Source organism: Drosophila elegans, unplaced genomic scaffold, assembly GCF_018152505.1.
Source record: "Drosophila elegans isolate 14027-0461.03 unplaced genomic scaffold, ASM1815250v1 contig_208, whole genome shotgun sequence".
Lineage (NCBI taxonomy): Eukaryota > Metazoa > Arthropoda > Insecta > Diptera > Drosophilidae > Drosophila > Drosophila elegans.
In genome coordinates, this window is record NW_024545578.1 from 23,198,335 (window position 1) to 23,213,560 (window position 15,226).

Consider the following 15,226-nt stretch of genomic DNA (forward strand, 5'->3'; position numbering starts at 1 on the left):
GCAAGTCTGTAGATTTAAAAAACCATTAAGCATGTGATGCCAAAAAGTTAATTAATTAAATTAATAAATTTAAAGCTTGGTTATTTAATTTAAAGGTTTAAACCACTACTAAAATACAGACATTGTTTATTAAGTTTAAATCAATCGATAGAAATTGCAATATATAGATTCAGTTCAAATGAAAAATATCTTTAATCACCAAATGAAAGCTCAAAGCGATAGCCAGCTTAAAAGATAAAAAAGTCAGTTAGAAATGGAAAACAAAACTCTGTCTAAATAAGAGTCGGATCATTCATACAAAAGTTAGCCATAGTTCGGTTAAAATCCCTAAATTGCATAAGGGGGATATATTCCGATGCCACCCCGTTCCCCACTTTATCCCCTCCATCCACAATCCTCTTTCCACAGCCGCAAGAAACTTTCAATTGCCAACTCCGGGAAAAGTTAAAAAGCGGCACGCGGAAATTTTCCATTTTCTTTTTGTTTTCAGTTTTTTTTTTTTTACATCATCAAGCCATCAACAACAACTAACTGCTAAACTGTAGAGTACCACCAGCCACCCACTGACCTCTGGACCTCCATCCGGCGACTCCCAATGGCAACCATTAAATGAAACTTAATTAGCCCTAAATAAGCAACAGAGCCAATGAGTAAAATGTGGCCGAAATGGGTAGGGTTTCGCTGGGTGGCTATGGGTTCTCAGGGCTTTGCATTTTAATGCACAAACTGAAAAATCATTGATTACTTTGACCGGGGTTTTTTGGCGGGGAGTAGGGCGCTGCACTTGGCGAACTAAAAGAAAAACGTTTTGTGCATTTTACGCGATAAGTTGATTAAATTGCATAAAAGTGGGCCGCACGGATCGAAGTGTGTGTGGGATATAGGGAGGCTACACTGTTAAAAAAAATGTGGAACTGAAAGCAAAGACACTATTATTAGACATCGGATTATACCGTTCAAAATACCGTCAATTTGTATCATGTTAAGATTGATTGATGTTAACTGCTTCAATAATATGTTGTTTGTTATATTGGGTATGCAGGATATTGATACGAGTTACTTGAAAAACATGGGTAATATTTGTGAAACTGCATTGAAAATCATTTTTATTAAAAATATCAATATCTAGGTTAGAAAAAGATAAATGATAAAATATGCCGAACTTGGTGTAGAATATTTCAAGGATATACTCCTATGTAAAATGATGTAAATGATTTTCTTAAGTGCAGGCACTGGGCGAGTTGGCTCTATAAAGTGGGGATCATAAAACGCATTAGCCGGTGGTTGAGTGGGCGGCCTGAACTCTCCCCAGATTGAGATTGAGTGCCGCTAATTTGAATCCGTAATTTCCTTGGCAGGCGTGTACCACGCCCCCTGAACCTCGAACCCCGTACCCCGAACCCTGGATCCTCCTCCACCACCCACTTTTCACAATATTTACCCAGTGGGTGCGACCGTAAACCGGCTTAGAACATGGCTGCAATTTTGTTGCAACTTGCAGCGGACGTAGCAATCCAGTTTACGGCCGTATTATGTGCTCCTTACTGCCTGGCCTCAGCCTTTTTGCATCTACTTGTAGTTCATCGAGTGTTCGGAAGGAGTGGGTGAAAAAAATGGGGGGGGCATTGGAGAAAAAGTTGCAACTTTTACGAGCCGCAACGGTCGAACGGGCTGGCAAGTACAGTTACACCCGGTGGAACAACACACCCGACTGGTTAGCTGTTAACAAACTAGCTGGATAGATAGAAAGATAGTTTTATTCAGCACCCGTCGCAGATGAACCCCACAACAAACTTAAGCAGTCCGCGGGGATTTGGTGGCATTGCAGCCCAAACCCCCACAAATGTAGTTCAAAGTCGTGCAACATCGTAAATCCATCGTTGAACTATAAAAAACCGTCTTACTGCAATTTGTATCTCTTTTGCTGGGTGGCTGGCAAAAGGGTTTGGCGGAGGTTTATAATACCCGGCACAGCTAGATTACACGAGTATATTGCAGAAAATGTATGTAAAGAATCGGACATAGAATACTTAAGTTAAAATTTTTGATTCTACCATAAATCTAAATATTTATTACGCACTATTTCACCATAGGAATTGAGGAAATATCAGAAACTTCAAGCTTTAGGATCTCAGAATGTTCAGGCTGTTAGGAAATCAAATTTGTGACTTTCTGGTCTAAATGGGATAAAGTTATTCTTCTTTTTTAAGCAACAAAACAGTAAGCACTAGGTATCTTCTAGTTGGAACATTTGGCTTAGAAGCGCCTTCTTGTGTTTTTTTGTATTTTTAGTTCTGTTTCTGGGGTTCTGGCAGCCGCTTTTGCCTTTGGCTTTGGTCTTTTGGTCGGTTGCTCAACCCGTGAGCACTTTTTAATCCGATTTTGTTGCATTTTTTACCATGTTAAGTGTGTGTGTGTCTGAGTGTGTTGCTGGCGATTACGCTTGCCGCTTCTTCTTATTCTGTGCTTTTCCACCTACTTTTCCCTTTTTTTTTGTTTTTTTTTTTTTGATTATTTTAGTTGCACACGCCCTGGCCAAAAGTCACCCTCGTCACCCTTAGACGGCCCTAACGATTTTGCATTTTTTATTTAATATATGCGGTGTTGCCCTTTTCCCCCCGGTTTCACCTCTCCGATGTTGATGTTGCGGCCCCTGCTTAGCCTTGGTTGACTATTTAAAGCCGTAAAACCCTTAACCGTGGCTAAGCTACACGGGCCATAAGTTTACCCGGAATGAGAGTGCACAGAGAGAAACAGTTCATCGAACTTGACATTGTTTTCAGAGGGGGTGAATGAGTAAATAGGGGTAGACCTACTAGCCTCTGATAACAAAGGTGGTAAGTTCAAAGAAAATTCTTTGGGACAAACTATATATTTACTTTAGTTTCAAGCCTTATGATTTAGTAAGTTGGCCTATTTTGGCCTTAACATTTCAACGTGATTAAAAGTTTTAAAAATGGTATGTGCTAAATTTAATAATTTTGTTCTTAGAATAATTTTTTTTTTTATAAACAGTTCACGGAATTTTCGGCAAGAATATACAAATTAAGATGCTATCACCAAAATCACCATTATTTAATTTTTTGTTTGAGGCATCAATTAAAAAGTGTAATATTGATCCTTGGGGAAAATATTTACAAATTTTTATCTAAGAAATAAATCTTGATTTATCAAGTCACTATAAAAAATGTATTAATTCATTTTTTTCAGTACTCAGTTTGCCCCTAACTTGACATTTTTTTGGTGTTTGTTTCAGCGTTTTATGTGCCAAGCAGATCCCTCATTTGGGCAATGCCAACAATGGACGGAATACCTGATTCGTTTGATAATCCTTTTGCCTGGGAAGTGCTTATGCACACAGACTAGATTGCCTGTGAATCGTCCAAGGATCGGAGTGAAGGGGACCAAAGTGGAGAAGTCCAAGTCGATGTCCGAGTCCGAGTCGGCATCTGATTCCTAGCTGGGTTGCAATCGGGCCTCGGGCTCTTATTTTCCTGTTGCCTTGGCATTCGGCTTGTCTCTGTGTGTTTTGGCCTATTTGCATTATGAATTATTTATTTTGTTTATTTCTTCTTTGCCACGAAAACACAGATACAGAGAGTTAGACAGAGGGGTGGGGAGCGGGGGCAAAAGCAAGCCGAACCCGGAAAATGTTGCAAAAGTGGAATACTTGACGTCGTCTCAGTGATAAACGTGGGAGGCCAAATAAAAACAAAAACGGGCCCGAAGAGAAAAACCAAAAATAAAGCGCACGAAATACGCGAAAAGTGTTTGCTCGGATTAAATTTATGAATATTATATTCAAGCAAAAGTTCTGCCATCCAAAAACCCGACCCACTGCAATAGCACAAGTTTGTCTATAAATTTTTTGCGCTTCCCACCAGTCTGGCCGGAATTTACGGTTCCCGCCCCCAAAAAAAAGGAGGTAAATTGCCAGCTATTGCAGCCCGCTTAAGGGCATAATTTTGGTCAAGTTGTTTATTTTGATGGCAGCCCCGTAAAATGATATATCGACTGCTCTATATCTCGATGGGGATTCGATGTTAATGAGTTTGCAGCACTTACTGGGCTCGTAAAGAATGCGACTGCTTAATCCTTTCAGCTCCAAGGTTGCCTTCAAATTCATACAAATCATTCGTTACAATCGTGTAGAATCTGCAAAATATAGATTTGAAATGTTTATTAGTTTTTAATTGAAACAGACGAAAGTCACCATTTTAATTATAAATATTTTTATTTAGTTTCTATTAGCCCGCGCCATAAAATTCGAGTCAACAAAATTGCTAAAGTTGTTGTAAAGTTGACTTCTATTTGAATAGTACATCTTTGGTTAAAAAAAATGTAAAAGGAAATTAAAATATATATGTCTTACTTAAATAGTTGATTTTTTTATGTCTCAAAATTAATATTGAAGAAAATTATTCTCAAACATTTTATTACTAAATAAATATTTTTCTTTATAAATGATGTATTGTATTATTCCAACCTTTTTATTATAAAAATATAATCTTATTGCATTATTATTGTTTTTCATTGTACCCCCTCTTTCATTCGAAACTACAAATTTTAACCCTTTACCTTAATAGGCCACTTCCCGTTACGGAATGCTATCAAATCCAACAACAGAAAACCAAGGATCTACTCATCCAACATGGCTGAAAAGCAGAAGACTCCTAGTGCTCGAAATGTTGACTGCCTTTGTTCATAAAGGAAATTAACTCTTTTCATGTCCCAATTTGCATTAAAAATGTTATAAATTCGCTGGTAAACGTTCCAAAGGCAACTAAGCACATATAAATCTACCCTTAGACCCTATCGAAACGGAACCAACTCGTCCTGTTCCTTCGGGCCAGGTAAGGTAGTAAGTGATTGTAGCTCCTTTTCCAGCAAAATAGAGGTGGTGAAGCGAAAGGTGTGTCGGCAGGGCGGAAAAAAGGGGTGGGACGGTGGATGGATGGGTATAAGAGCGATGAATTTGGAATGAATGCAATCTTGCTAAAATATGCAAGGAACGCTCACACACAGACACACCCACTCACACACACACACACACACACACACTCAGACATTAAACATTGAAGCGACAAACGAAATGAAAAACGGCTGTGCAAATTAATTTTACGTTGTACGAACAGCAACAACTATGGAAACAGTAACAGAAACAACAAAAGTAACTGCGTTTGTGACAACACTGAAGGAAAAGCTTTTATTAAAATCCATGAACAATTAAACAAAAATGTTTCAATGCAGTTAAACTCAGTCCTAACAATCTACTTAATATACACTAAATTAAAATAAGACCTAAAAACCAACAAAAATTATATTGCATATATGTGCATTCTAATCAAAAAAATTATTTAAAAAATTTGCTAGAATATACAATTTTTTTTTTGTTTTTATTTACTGATCAATTGGTTCATACAAAATGGAAAGTATTTATTCAAAAATCTTTTGTTTTCAGTGCTTAACAGAACCTCACAGCGAGGACGATGAATAGCAAACAACAACAAGAACTATGCAGGGCACGCCCATAACTCCAACATCTACATGAGAATGGGCCTTTAGCTAGAGGGGCGGTATTTTCAACGGAGTGGGGCAGAGCGGGATACCAAGGATAAGGATGACTTCCAAACAGCTAGACAAACATTTAAAGGATTGCCAGCAGGATGCCGCCACCCATCCACACTTTATTTCGCTTTAATTACCAAGATCTCAGTTTGTTGCTGGTGGGAACGACAAAAAAAATCCCCGCCAAATAAGGTGGCGGATATCTGGGCAGAGTCTACCTATGTGGCTTACGAATTTCCTATGTGGTTTAAGACACTTAACATTTAAATAATTTAAGCTAATTTTTGATTATTATTGTGGCTTAAACGGAGATAATTTAATTTTTCGACAACACAAGGCTAACACCATTGAAGTGAAAAAAAAAATACAAAACAAAAATATAATAATATCTATATTTAAGCTTTTAAGAGAAGATTAAAATTATAAATAAATCGAGCCTCCGTGCTTATAGTTACAGAATTAATTTTACTTGTAATACTAAATAAATAGTAAAACTAGATCGACTCATGGAGAATTCAATTCGAGAAGTTCACATGCATTTTCTTATCGGTTAAAATCTAAATTTGTTTTCTAAAAATAAACTACGTTTTTTTATTTTATTTATGTTTAAATAATGGAAAACAAATTAATAACATACAACATATAAGTAAGTCTGGGGAAAACTGGGGATGATAATTTTTCTCGTTGCCTAAAAATCATAGAATACCGAGATTAAAACTTAGTTAATCGGAGAATAAATCGATAAAATGCAACACCTCCTGACTCAGAGTTCGTCCTGCAAAGTCCACAAATTACATTAAAACCCTATTAGTTGGACTACAGAAAAGAGACCCCGGGACAGGAATAAACAACAGAGGGCTCGTGGAGCCCAGACTCGCTTAGCGGCCAAACTATTTTACAATTAAGCATTTAAGGCCATGGCTAAAACATTGTATCGGCGAGTGTCTCGTGCCACCTGCACAGTGCCGTGCAGTTAGCCGGTAGCAGTTAGCTTTTTATTTAACCCATTACTCTGGCTGCAGGTAAATAAAGCCGGCACTAAAATGTTGCCCAACGGCTGCCGCCAAAGCCACCCGAAGCTGCCAGCCGGGTAAAAACGACGCCAGTCTGCGCCAATAAATAAATTCGCAAACACCCCAAAACAAACAGGAGCAGCGCAGCAGCAACAGTGGAAACTGGATGCCAACTTTGACTTTAACCACACTGCACCAAGTTATCCCATCTATTTTTTCTGGCTCCTTTGGGTTGACATTTTTTCGCCCTTTTCCCCATCTACGATGTGGCGTGTTAGCAATATGCATATGGTAAGTCCTTAAGACCAACTTTTCGGGGGGGCTGGTGGTGGGGAGCTTTTATTTGATTAAATGTTCTTTACCTTAAAAGAGGGCCAAATAGTTTTTTGGCGTTTATCTTGGCGAGATACAAGGTTTCAATTACCAACGTACGGTAATGGAATTGAACAGGTGATGAAGCTGTATCAATGAACAATCTATCTTTATTACTGTAATGGAGTTTTACCTACGGCAAACAGTTTCTTTTTTTGCGTTATATGTAGGAAAGGTAAAATGGGAAAAGGCTTACCAGTTCTCAACTTTATTAAACATTTAAGAATTGATAAATAATATAATTTTACAATTTTAAGTTAGCTCCCTCTTTAAAAACAGGCTTGTTCACAACTCAATATACTCCAAAAATCTCAAGTCGATAGATCTAAAGTTTCCCGAGTTTCTTAAGTACTCAGAATTTCAATTAAAGTATGTAAGCACTGGCGAGGCAATCAAGTTTCAATTAACCCTTCGAACTCTTGGCTGATTGAATTCCAAGCCATGCTTTTTTGGCTTTCGGGTTAGCTGTGCAACTTGAACTTGGCAGAAAGTCGTCTTGGCCTCCCATTTCGCATCCCTAAATTCCACTTTTATGCAGACATATACGGGTAGTTAGGTTGAATTGCCCACAAACACTCGCACACGCTGGAGGGTGAGATTATTTCCGTACTTTTTATCTTCATGCGTTCAGGGTGCGCACTTGGCGCTTAAAAGTCAACGGAGCAAACTACCAAGGCAGCCTGCCAATTTGTGACTGTCTTTTGCTAACCCTCGGCCCCATACTCATCGCAGCACATATCCTCCGATTCCTCATTTCGGTCCTGCCAAAGCGCGACGGTGCAAAGCTGACAGCTGCTTAAATAATTTCCAGTCATGTGCGCAGCCCACAAAACACAACTAAACCGTACCGAACAGCAGGGAAAAAGCGGAAATAAAGGAGGGCCAACCACTACAAGAACTGGCAAAAAGCTGCCTTCTTATGCCTTTTTTTTCTTCGATTTCTGCAACTTCCGGACGGGGCGGAGTTCTTGTCCTTTAAGTCGACTTTACGTCGTAGTCGTCTGTGTATCAATATGCGGGGTCAGTATTTAAATACCCTCACTTGGGGTAGCAGCAGTACCGGAAATGGCCTTTTCGAAGGAAGCACTCAAAATGACGAACTCCTTTTTCCAGAACAATTATTTCGGGGTATTTTTGGTTAAGGTTTTCTGTAAATCATAACTGAAACCCGAATAAATAGACCAAAAAACTAAAATACTACTCTTGAAAATAATATTTACCACTTAATTGGTTCAGGAGAAAGGGCGTTTGCAAGTGGCATACTACTAGTTTTTTTAAGTAAAATAATACTTTTTTTAGCTCTGTGTAAATTTTATTCAAAAATTGTTTAAAAAATACTTCGTTTTTGTTATATTTAAAAAATACAAAAGTTTTCCTCGTCATTTGTCCGTTTCTAAAATTTTAAGGACTTGTTTTAGAATTCTGGAAACATTTATTTTTGTGTTGAACAGTTCGTTACAAAAAATGTTTTTTCAACGACTTTTTGAAAAACTTGAACTAAAAATAGCTCAAATACAAAATATACTAAATAAATACACTCTTTAAATGTTCCCATTCGCCACGTTGAGATAAAAATGCATGTGTAGGCAAAAGTGTATTTTTTTAGTTGAATGCTTTTTCATTTTTCGTCTCAAAATTTGTTATCAGCTCATTTATATGTTGAAGGTGCGATCGTCACAAAATTTTAACCATATTAAACTTTTTCAAAGTCAGAATGTCAATTAAAAAGTAGGCTTAAAAACTTTTTTAATGTTACAAAATTATTCTGACAGAAACTAGAACCGCGTCTTAAAGATATTAATATTTTATGAGAGAAAATTGCTTATTAGTTAAAACTAGTTTTCAATTTCGTTTATATTCGATCCAAAGTTGAAAATTTTCTTAAAAGATCGATTGGAAATCGAAACCTTTTCTCAATTTCTCAATTCTCAATTTAAAATCCAATTAGCTACAATTTTTCTTCCTTCCTTTCGTAAAACATAAAAAGCGAATCCTTTGTTCGGTTTGGCCCGCTGTCAAGGAACTTTTTTAGTTGAGTGGAGCTGAGCATTTGTGCTAAGGAAAATCTATGTGTCTGCTACATGTTTAATTGCTGCTGCGTGAAGATGTTAATCTATTTTGAGCGGCGGCTAACAAAAACTTCTGCCTGTCGTAGGAGCTGCTGTATGGAAGAAGCCCCACTACTACGGGTTCTGCTGACAGGGAACATTGTTTAGCTGGCTCAAAGGCACCAAATGACAGAGATAGATCGGGGAAACGGGAAGGACTAAAAGCTGAAAGCAATCAGTAGAGACTAATTCAAGTTACTTCTCTAAAAGCCCGCTTTGCCCAGGCAGTGAGCCGGCATCGCGGAAATGACGAGGAAATTGTGTAAATTGATTATAGATAGCCCGGTTTCTATGCCCGGCTACCAGAAACGCCCCACCACCTCCCACTAAGTGGAAAAGTCAATCATAGCTGCGTGTGTAAGCAGTCATATCGAAGTCATCGTGGCTCTATATATATATTTAAATTTAACAATCTTCTTTGTCGACATCTTTGCCAGGGGTTTTCTGAAAGAATGCCCGCCACAGCAGAAAAACAAAATTTATTACGAATGAAAATTAATTAAATTAAATGGACTGTGAAAAATTCTTGCTCAATATTATCCGCTCTCTCCCTTATATTCTGTCAGCTTCTTTTCAACAAAGTATTAATATTAAAGTTTTCCGATGAGCACTAGTAATAAAAGCCAGCCAAAGGAAGCGAGAAAATTCGATTGGGGGGATGTAATTAAAAATGTTTTTTATGATGTGGCTTGCTGTAATGCGTATCAAAGTCTTTTTTAAGGATTACTTTGTAAAATACTGTAATCCATTAAACGACTTTAAATAGTTGATTTTATATTTGTTGAACGACATAAACATGATTAAATCATGCGTTCGTTGTGTGCATATACTAAGAGGGATTATTGTAAAAATGACCATAAATGCTGCTTAAAATCTCATTCTGACAAGGTATAAAGTAATTTAACACGAATTCGCAGTGTGCAGGAAATCAAATTACATTTAATTTAACATCCCATTTACCACACCGGTATGAAATATTTATTTGGACAAAATAATCCTTTAAGGTATTACAATGATTGAATGTGCTTAATTAAAATATTTTAGATTAAGGCTCTTGACTGAAAGAATGTAAGAAAATGTTGACATTTATTAAGATATGAAGAGGTATTTTTATTTTTTATGTTATTTGAATAAAAGGTATAATTAATTTTACAATTTAATCAAATAACAAAGGACGACAGAAATAAAACATTGTAATATGATACCATGTGCATTTTTGAAATAATTCGTGTAATTCCCTTTAATCCATTTAACGCATGCCATAAGCCACAAAATATGTCCCACCCACTGCTTTAAGGAAAGCGACACCCTCAACAGATCATCATGCGAACCGAAATACACCCGAATATACATTTCAAAAGAATTCCAGCTCACGTATTTAAAAACATTCCTTAATTAACCGCCCACTTACCTCATGTGCGGCATTATATTATACATTCAAGCCTCTACGAGCGGAGCTCTATAATCTTTTATCTGCTTGGTACACACGCAGCGAAAGAGACGGCGTCAGGAGGTCGGAAGAGACGAAGAGGAAAACACATATATAAATGCGCCATAAATATAGATCTTATTAACCTGGTGACATCAATTTCCACACACATTGCGATTACCACACAAGTGAGTGTGTGTGCATCTCCTCCAAAAAAAAAGAAAGGCAAATGCTCGAAATGCCATCGTCATGTAATTTAATGGGAGGGAATCCACCAAATCTGGGTGGCAGTTCGAGTAGCATTGAAATAGCTCTACAAGGCCTAAAGAGGGGCTTTTCGGGGGTGTTTGACTGTGGATTGGGGGTTCTGTTGGCTGAGGACTCGTCGCAAACGAAATCAGCGCAACGACAGTCGTCCTTGTAGTCGCTGATAAGCTTTGATTTCCTGTAACAGGCAGCTATGGCGTCGACAAAGTCGTCGCCTCTCTCACACAGATACGCACGCACACACCCGCACGGAAATCGACTCACACATACTCACACACACGGCGCCTCATGCAAGGCCCAATAGCAATAGCAGTTCCAATAGCAATCTCAAAGAACGTGGGCGGATGAAGCATGTTGAAATCCGCTTAGAGACTCTACATTTTTAATACCCAATAACCAAGAGTTTATCCGATGGGGTATGCACAGCTTTTGGTCGGCAAATGTAGCTGGGAGTTGCGATTATACTCGCGGGACCAATTTCAGACCTTGTAAATAAATTGCTAAGCACAAGATAACAATTAATGGAGCCGTATAAGACAAACAAATGGGTATTGAGTCTTACAACCTTCTCTTAAGCTCATTTAAAGCACTAAAAGTATTATAGCTTCTAAAATATTAACAAATTTTTGTGCTTTTTGTTTATTTTTAAGATTTCTAGTCCTATTAATAATTTTTTCTCATACAAACTAAATTATTAAGATCATTATTTTGAAGCCATATAAATGCAACACTTAATAAAAATATAGGGAATTGCATTTTCGGATACAAACAGCATATTCAAGTAATTAATTAAAGTTATGATACTAGTACGAGCTAATGCACGACATCGTTAGATAAGATGTCTGACGGGTTCTCAACAACTAAATGTAATGGAGCCAAGAAGTTATTTATAGCTTCATTAAACAAAATTCAAATCTATAAACAAAAGAACAAAGTAATATTTAATTCTCTGGTTAAGGCAGTGTTTTATTTCCCAAAAATAATCAAACAAATTTATAAGCCAGTTAATAAAAACCTGATCAATTCCAAATAACATACTAAAATGAAGTAAATATGCAACAATGAATTTTTTTATTTGTGTATAATCACAACTTACAAAATAATTGGCATTGTGAAATTCCTGCTAAGTACACCGATGTCGAAACTCTGTTCAGCATCCCTAAATCTTCTTTTTTGTTTTTCCCCCCAAATTATTCCGCTGACGAATTTATTAGCGAGGCGATGCCTGAAGTTTTTATTTTATTTTCACATTCCTCTCAGCTGCCTTACTATATTTTCAATTTGATTTTTGTATTTTTTGCTAACGACATTATTGACTTTTATAGCTTCGCTATGGCTTCAGTGCGTGCGAACAGTATGTGTGTTGTGAGTGGGGGATAACTTGTAATTCCGTTTATTTTTTTCCGGCTGTCTGTTTTTTGCTTGTACTTTTTATTGGCGGCGACACGTAACGTGCGGTGCGTAAAAAGCGTGAAAGAGACAACCGCATGCATTTGCCGGATTGCCAGCGGAAACGGAAATCACAACACAACGCGCGGACTAAACATGACAGCCAAAAGCTGTCATGTCCCACAGCAATCCGAGTGTGTGTGTGTGTTTGAGAGAGTGTATGTGGATATTGTAAGCGATGCCCTGGGAAAAAAGAGTCACGAGCGAAAGGAGAGAAAAAACCTGGACTGGACTGAGCCCCAAACCGAAATGAAATGAAATTGCAGGCCCAGAGCCCCAACTACAGACTTAATACGATTGTGGTCTAATGAATTAAAGGCTGAACCAACACACACGAACGGAGAAATCCAAGACAAATCAACGCAAAAAAATCTGATGGGGAACGGTGTTTGCGTTTCTTGCACTGTTCGAAAAATGTTTATATAACATAGATATAAAAATAGGATTTAGATTTAAAACTCGAAAAGCTAAATAATGTGAAGTAAACTTTTTAGATGAACTTGCTTTTTTCATAAAAAAGAAATTACGTTTATGTTTTAATAAAATAAATGGTATTTTATTGTTTTTCTGCATGATTTGAGATTTTGACTGTTTAGCTGTAGACTATATTAGTTTAAGGAACCAAAACTCCTACATTTCCTAACTAAGTTAAATTTCTTGAACGCTTTGCGATGTACTAAATTAGATTTCAGAGAAACATCGTGATATTTAACTGGTTTTTGTTATACGAGACTCTTTTTTTTCTTTTTTTTTCAATATTTCCTAAGACTAGTTCGAGGACACCAGTTCAACTTTTCAAATTATTCCCAAAGCATAAGAAAATGGTGTATTTTTTCTTTGTGGGAACTGGGAGCCAGAAGATTGTAGCAAAACGTGTGTCACACCAAAAACACAAAGCCAAAGCAAAGCAAAGCCAGGGAAAGGAAAACAAGAGAAACAAACCCGGCAAAAGGACATCATGGTGCTGGGAAAAGCAAGTGCAAAATTGTAGGAACAAAAGTGAAGCGATGCCATTGAAAAAAAAAAAAACACAGGCAGTAAAAGATTGAATTTGTATCTATGTCCATGTATCTGGCCACCAGCCATTGCCCCTTCCCCTCCAACCGCCATTCCCACGAGTAAGTCGACTGATTGTGTGTGCCTGGGCGAATAACTGGCCGAGCAGATCTGCCATCTGAGACCTATGTGGACATGGTGCGTTTAACCACGTAATAGTCTCGGCGGCTCTGCGGATTTACGGCAGCAGTCAGAGGGCTTAGCACAGTGGGCCCAGAGCGAACCCGAGGGTCTTACGTATCCCTATAATTAAACCAATTTGAGCTCGAGTGGGGAATAAAGGTATGACCAGGCTCCTAACGAGTGTCTCAGCTGAGATTATAAGCCTCTTAAATCCAGTTTCTAACTGCCAATTTTCTAGAAGTATTTTACAAATTTAGAATAGATAACTTTCTTGAAAACATCAATTAGTTAAAAGCAAGGCAATTTAAGTAAGAGCACACAATAATAGCTTTTCAAGCTGCTAACGAGAGTTTTATAATTCAGCTGTTAAGCCTCTGAAAGTCTTAAAGTCTTTAGGAATTTTGTATACTCGTAATATTAATAACAAATTATTTATGGTGAACAATTTACTTGTTTTTTGCCTTATGGAAATAGGAAAAAACCGTCCTATTTTTATTTAAACTTTTAATTCAAAGTCTTAAAATAAAGCTAAGCTAGTATGTATTTTTATTAAATTCATTATTATATCTATATATTATTAATATCATTATTATATATACAAATATTTTGTATATATTTTTTAAAACACAAAAAAATTGAATTGATACAAGAACATTTTTTTCCTATACATTTTACGTTTTTTGAATGGTCAAAGTGAAGTGATTGAATTATTTTAAACAAGGCTTAAATATAAACGATATTAGTTCGACCAACGGAATGTCAATTTGATAAACGAATTCCTTGCAGTCCGTTGGAAGTGATAGATCATAAGCCTTGTGTATTTTTCCAGCACACGTTCAATTTGTTATCATTGTATGCCAGGCTTTCCCAGCCTATTGTTTCATCTCGCACAGATTCATGGTCGGTTGCCTTTCAAGTCCTCTGCTCCATTCACATTTTTCTTTTTAATAGAAAAAACACGTCTTCAGTCTCCTGCCTCTGGAGTGCGTGTTTGGCCAGCTTTGTTTTCGCATGTGAAAGTATTTAATTCAATTTGCGCTTAATTGAGACAGGCTGACTGTACAGCCCAGCCCAACGGATCCCCACCCCAGAATCCCGCCCCAATAGGCAGCTGTCAAGGCAAACCCAAACGAAGCGTTACGCTGACTGCCAGCCTGCCACCCAGACCCACCCCAAAACCACCCCTCCCACCACCCACCATCCCGCACACCCTGCCCAAATTCCAGTCAGTTGATAAAGCATCAAAAGAAATGTACGACCGAGTGTTGTATCGTTCGTTGTCTTAACAATTTATAAATTAATTATGTATGCACTGTGTGTGTACTGTTGGCCAAAAGCAGAAGCAAAGCCTCGTCGATTCAAGACCCACATATGCACACACATTTAGCCATAGTCGTACATTTATGTACTTAGCCAGACACCATATGCGTAGTCATACATTTTAAATATAAACGCGTTAAATGTTTCAATGCCACTCGCTTAGAGTTGTCAGTTGTCATTAGAGATGGACGTGGAACAGATTTTTTTCTGGTTTGCGGCCTGCCAACAACGGAATACTAATTGCTTGGCTAATAAATCATAAAGCCAGCTGGGCGGTTTTGCTATAAACGTTCAGTTATGGTTGTTTTACGATTTTCTTAGATAGTAGTGAGTCACAAGTTGCTCTTTCGGAAGACTGATAGCAAGTGCTGGCAAAATATTTTTAAATAATTATTAAAAAAATGTATATTTAGTCATCTAACATCAAACATGTTCACTTCTTTCTTATCAAAAATATTTAAAATTATATTTGCAGAATAAAAATTCGCTGTCGAGCATGTTCTCTGCCAGCTCAGTTTGAA

General features: G+C 37.4%; 1 protein-coding gene across 1 annotated transcript in view; it reads right to left on the reverse strand.

Annotated features, from left to right (window-relative positions):
* Nucleotides 1-15,226, reverse strand: part of LOC108136058 (Ig-like and fibronectin type-III domain-containing protein 2) — an 86,782-nt gene that overhangs the window by 46,025 nt on the left and 25,531 nt on the right. The window contains 1 exon segment of the mRNA XM_017256993.2: nt 4,066-4,155. The gene's annotated coding sequence lies outside the window, so the exon portion shown is untranslated.